This window comes from Microtus ochrogaster, unplaced genomic scaffold (genome assembly GCF_000317375.1).
Source record: "Microtus ochrogaster isolate Prairie Vole_2 unplaced genomic scaffold, MicOch1.0 UNK166, whole genome shotgun sequence".
In the NCBI taxonomy this organism is placed as follows: Eukaryota; Metazoa; Chordata; class Mammalia; order Rodentia; family Cricetidae; genus Microtus; species Microtus ochrogaster.
Window position 1 is genome coordinate 218,812 of NW_004949264.1, and position 6,518 is coordinate 225,329.

Consider the following 6,518-nt stretch of genomic DNA (forward strand, 5'->3'; position numbering starts at 1 on the left):
CAACCCCTGTGACTGGCAGTAACCAGCATGGAATGAAGCAGTTCCTGACTGCCCACTGGCTAGTCCATCACTGGAAAGAGGGAAGAACGTAGCTAAAAGGACCATAAGGAGAAGCAGATGGATGGGTATGCTGTCTTCATGATAGAAGATCAAGGGAAATTACATTTACTGCTGACTTTGTCTGGTATAGAACAAAGAAAGCAACTGACTTGTCCCTTTTCTTTCTTATTCCAGAAGAATTTAACTCCACTAAAGCTGGTAAGAAACTAAGAACTCCAACTGCTATGTGCTCGCATTAGAAGGTTTAAATTTGACACTGAAATATACATAAAGATAATTCCATAAAGTACTGCCCACTGACCTCTCCCTGGAGTTCCAGGACATCTTGTTTCACAAACAGCTCATCCACGTGTGGCCAGAGAGGAAAATACCCTCAAAGGCCAAAGGAGGCCAACGAGCAGCCATGGAAACTCCACACTCAAGATTGAATTTCACAAGCGGACAGTCAGGCACCACAAACTGGGTTCAGCAACCCAGTTATGGCTTCTAATTCCCTAGAATTCCCTAATCTGCTTCCATCTATGAGTCAGAAACCTAAAAATGCTATACAGTCACCAGACATGAAGATATTCCCAAGGGATCGAGGTTTCCAGCCCCAAGACGGCATCTTTCCTTTCCCCTGTATGCTTTCCTGTCTTGGGGGTGAGTGTTAGAACATCCCTCAAGAGGATGAACACACTGAACATCTCACGAACTACCAGGCCAGAGGTGGAGATGCTTCAGAGAACTGAAAATATAACCTCAAATAAGAACGTGCTTCTCTAGAGTGTATCTGAGGAGCCAAATGCCTACCTCCACCCTTCTGTCGAAGACACTGACACTCCTCAAAACTATCTTTTCTTAAATCTTAGCTATGGGTCTTCACCTAGCTGAGAGGCTGAGATACTGGGGAAGCTTAGGTTAAAGAGAAAATCAAGAAGGGATGACTCAGACCCTGAGAGCGACACTGGCTGTTCATTCGCTCCTTCCATTAATATTCTAGGGCTGGAGCAGCTCTTTGGCAGTTAAGAGCGCATACTGCTCTAACTGAAATCCTGAGCTTTGCTCCCAGCGCCTACATCTGGTGGCTCATAACCACCTATAACTTCATGCTTCCTTCTGGCCTCTGCAGACACTTATACACATGTGCACATGCCCACATGTAGACAGACATATACATGTAATTTAAAAATAAAAATATTCATAACAACTATCACATAGAATATTATGTGATAGGGAAATAAGGAATATAAAAATAGTTGATTTCAAGTAGTCAGCCCTAAACAAATACATGAGTAACACTAAATAGTCTCAGCAGACTGTACTTAGGTATGCATATGCATGTATGAACATATATAAGTAACAGTAAAAATTAGGAAGAGTCATAAAGTTGAGAGGGCATGGGGTACACAGGAAGAGTTGCAGGGGGAAGACTGTGGAATGGAAATGATGTAAATACAGTACTCATGTGTGAAATTCTCGAACAAATCATAATAAAGTTATCTTTTTTTTTTTTTTTTTTTTTTTTTTGGTTTTTCGAGACAGGGTTTCTCTGTGGTTTTGGAGCCTGTCCTGGAACTAGCTCTTGTAGACCAGGCTGGTCTCGAACTCACAGAGATCTGCCTGCCTCTGCCTCCCTAGTGCTGGGATTAAAGGCGTGTGCCACCACCGCCCGGCTAAAGTTATCTTCAAAAACTCAGATGATACATCCTGGGCCCAGCTCAATGACTAAATATATACCTAGAATAAACAAGGCACTGAACTTAATCTCCAACAATACCAAAGGGGGCGACACTAATATACTTATCTAATCCCTCTCTCAGCCAAGTCTCATATATCTCAGACTAGCCTTAAACTCACTGTGTGCCCAAGTATAGCCTGGAACTTCTGACCCTCTGGCCTCCCCTTCTGAATGATGAGATTGTAAGCACACACCACCATTCCTGGTTTTATGCAGTGCTGAGGCCCAAACCCAGGGCTTCATGCATACTAGCCAAGCATTTTACCAGCTGAGCTATGCCCTAGCCCTTGACTTCTGAAGCTAAATACTATGTATCATATAATAATAAGCTAGAAAGCATTAATTTCTTGTTGAGTGGTACATATAAAGTACCATACTCAGGAGAGTTTGGAGAATTATTTCTGGTGGAAGGAATCAAGAAAAACTTCACAGAAAAAAATAGCGTTTAAAATGACCTTTGGACTGAAAGACAAAGGTAAGTGCACTGCAGTGGAAGGGCCAGTCTGTGCATGAGTCTGACAAAGCACACGGGAGCGAGACATTTGCTTTGTCTAGCTTTCAGCACTAACTGGGGTTTATATGCCAAACAATGCGGGCTATTGGAGGTTTGTGAGCTGGTGGGTGGTGTGGTGAGGCTTCGGGACTAAGTGGGCAAGGCACGTTAGAACAGAATGCAACCAGAGACAAGAATATCAATCAGGACAAAAATATAATTGGAGGGGGGGGGTAGGATATCAGCAAAGACATGAAGAGAATGGGCTGGATGAGGGGTTGCTGTCAAGGCCACAGGTTTGGCCAATGATGAGCCAGTGGAACAATGATATAAAAGATTATCCTGAAGTGGATCTTCTGGTTGTCTATAAGGCTAGTGCTGCTGTTACCATGGAGACCGAGGTTCTCTTTTGTGGTTCTTAGACACAATAAAATAATTTAGAAGCAGATCCAAAAGAAACCTTAACAACAATTTTATTAGCATTTAAGAAAAAAATATATAGTACAGGAAATGTGACAATCCTGGCAGCCACCGAGAAGGGAGATGGCGAAAAGGCTGTGCCTTTTAAGTTAGACATGGACTAGAAACCGACAGCTTATTTAGAAAGAAAAAGGCATTCTCAAGATGGAAGTGAGGTAGGGAGCTGAGGATAGAGCCCCAAAAGCATCTGGCCACATAGAGCAGTTCAGCACCCCACCCCTTTATATTTCTTGGGCTTTGTGTGGAGCTTGCTGCGTTGTTAGACGACATGGTAAGGAATGTTTCCACTCTTCCTCTGCAGTTAGCTTTTTTCGCGTGGTAATCGTCACAGCTCTTTTTTACCCACTCTCCCATCGATAACCGTCAACAAAGAAGGACCTTAAAAGAGAAGATGCCTGTGGGACATACACATGTGTGTGCACGATATTTACCATCAGCTAGGAGTGTGGAGTTGGAGCCAGGGAAAACACAAGTGTACAAGCCCAGACAGTGTCCAGTCTCTCTCTTAGCTCTCTGTTGACTCTCCTGGCATTCTCAGCTTGGATTTCTGGAGAGTATCCTTCCTCTGCGGCAGCTCTTTCCTAGTGTCCCCATCTCTGCAGATGGCCATGCTCCCTCCCAGAGCGCCAGCCTCGCTCCTCAGCTTCTCCCATTCTCATGCTGGACACACACGTCTCACCTGCACACTTGCTGCATCAGCTCTCACCTGCATGAAGACCACTCCTGTAGAATGCAGCGCCTAACAGTGCAACTGTGGGATCCGCCTGGATACACACTCGCATGCTTTGGCCATCTGATTTAAAAAAAAAAAAAAAGATCCTATGCCTGAAAATGTAGCATGGAAATTGAAGCAGATCCGGGTACATGGTACATCCTCAGTAAATGGAGACTGGCATTAAACAAACTCTGTCTCTCTCTTGATGGCCACTTCCGTGCAGCTACCATCATTTGGATAGGATCATGGTCTTCCTACCCTCCGTGTTCCCGATATTCCCAACTCATCCTGTCATCCAAAGTAGAAGCCTGGGAATTATCCCTCATTCCCCCACTCCTCAACTCCCACATCCATGTGCCTATAGCTTGACTATAGTTTTATGGGTTAGCCTCTGGAACAGTAAAAATAGTTTTTTTCTCATGGGTAATTTTACACATTTTTTTAAAGGTTTATTTATTAAGCATACAATGTATTGCTGGCAAGGAAGGACTCATTACAGATGGTTGTGAGCCACCATGTGGTTGCTGGGAATCGAACTTGGGACCTCTGGAAGAGCAGCTAGTGCCCTTACCCTCTGAGCCATCTCTCCAGCCCCCAATTTTACACATTTTTCAAATGTTCTCTGTCAGTCACTTGGTTATACTAAGTCAGTTGGGCCTACCCAGTGAAAACCAACACTGGGTAGATCTTTGAGGATCTCCTGCCGCGGCCTTCCAAGGTCCCTACGATTTCTTAATTGGTTCTTTGACTTTGGGCCTGGCAGTCTTCCCCTGTACGGTGGCATATCTGTTTTCAGGGTTTCCCAAAAGATGTTGGCAGCTAAGTTTAAAGAGCTGTTGATGAAAAGGTCTCTTCCCGAGCCAGACTGTGACAGGCCTGGTAAATAGCCGGGATAGCGCAGCAGCTCAGAGATCCGTGACTTAGACAATGCTGCCACCCATAGGTCAAAACTGAAATTGCCTCTGGTCTTTGCCCCTAATTAAGAGTGACTTAATGGAACATTTCCCAAGGACTTCGAGCGGTTACCGAAATTGTAACTGAATTGTTACTGCCGTTATTACTAGTGCTTCAACAATAAGCTTTTGATATTTGTGACACAATTATAAAACAGGACTATGAGTTTGGGATGCTGAAGAAATGAGGTTCTGTGAACGAAAAATAAGAAATCAGTGCCAGCCCCCAAAACAGGATACAGGGAGAGAAAAATGGGCAAACTGCCCTGGGGGAGTGAGGGATCAGCCCAGCAGGCCGGGAGCCTCCCCTACACTGCGCACGTGTGTGGCAGGAACCACGTGATAACAGAGCTCACTCCCAGAGGCACAGGCCAGCTTCCTTGAACTCAGGTCTACCTGCTCTGTTCCCTGTCTCTTCTCAATGAACTATACCCAAAACCACCTGTGCTGGTCTTGCTTCGGAGGTCTCTCGAGTATCTGAACTTGCTCTGATCGCAGTTCCCTGCTGGAGTCTTCAGTAAAGCTTTACAGTAATGCTTTGGGCTTAAATTTTAAGTGGTGGAGGACAGCTATCCTAGAAAATTTGGTGCCCTGGGTTCCCTTAATTCTTTTGGGTTCTTGGACCCATTTCTCCTCCCATCTAAAACCCTCTGCCTGGCAGCAGATTCAGGAAGAGCTCAAAGCTGTGCCATCGCGTCTGACAGCCACCACTTCCCAGTAGTTACTGGTACTCGAAACGTGATTCCAAACTGATACACACCTTGCCCATAAAACCCACACTGATTCTAAGACTTTACGCAGAAACCAAAACATAAACTGTCTCTCTAATGATTTTTATATTGGCAGTTCATTAACATCATACTAATTTGGGATGTATCAGGTTAAAATATTGTTAAAATTTACTTCACTGCCACCTTTTTACTTTGTAATAAGAACATTTTCCAGTACAAGATCCTAGGCGTGGAAACAGAAATCTATTTCCTATTCAGTTGATGGACAAAAAGCTGCCACCTAAGGTTCAATTAAGAAAACTATAATTATTATCCAGGATTCTCATGTCATGTTGGAAACTAATGAAACCTGACTTTCTCTAGTTGTGTCTCTTGTGGGTAGCTGGCTGGTTTGATAATTATCCCACCGTTCCCATCCTCCAGATTCCATTAACAATAGTGTAATGTATGTGCTAGCTCAGACTCAAGAAAGAACATTGTATTTCTTACACTAAGAAAATGAAAGGCTGAAGAGATGGCTCAGTTGTTAAAGAGTTTACAGTATAAGAATGAGGACCAGAGTTCAGTTCCCAGAGCCCACACAAGTGCCAAGGGGAACTGGTGGTCCAACTGTGTAAGTCCAGCATTCAGCAAGGGTTGTCATATCTGCAAATTCCTCCGACCAATGGAACCGAATCAAAGACCCGGATATTAATCCACACACCTTCAAACACCTGATTTTTGACAAAGAAGCAAAAAATATCAACTGGAAAAAGGAAAGCATATTTAACAAATGGTGCTGACATAGCTGGATATCAATATAGAAGAATGAAAATAGACCCATATCTATCACCATGCACAAAACTCAAGTTCAAATGGATCAAAGACCTCAACATAAAGCCAGTCACACTGAACCTTACAGAAGAGAAAGTGGGAAGTACACTTAAATGCATTGGCACAGGAGACCAGTTCCTAAATATAACCCCAGCAGCACAGATGCTGAGAGAAACAATTAATAAATGGGACCTTTTGAAACTGAAACCTTCTGTAAAGCAAAGGACATGGTCAACAAGACAAAATGACAGCCTACAGAATGAAAAAAAAAAAGATCTTCACTAACCCCACATCAGACAGAGGTCTGATCTCCAAAATATACAAAGAACTCAAGAAATTCATCATAAAAAAGAACACATAATCCAATAAAAAAAATGGAGTACAGACCTAAACAGAACTTTCTACAGAGGAATCTAAAATGGCTGAAAGACACTTAAGGAAATGTTCAACATCTTTAGTCATCAGAGAAATGCAAATCAAAACAACTCTGAGATTCCATCTTACACCTGTAAGAATGGCCAAGATCAAAAACACTGATGACAACTTATGCTGG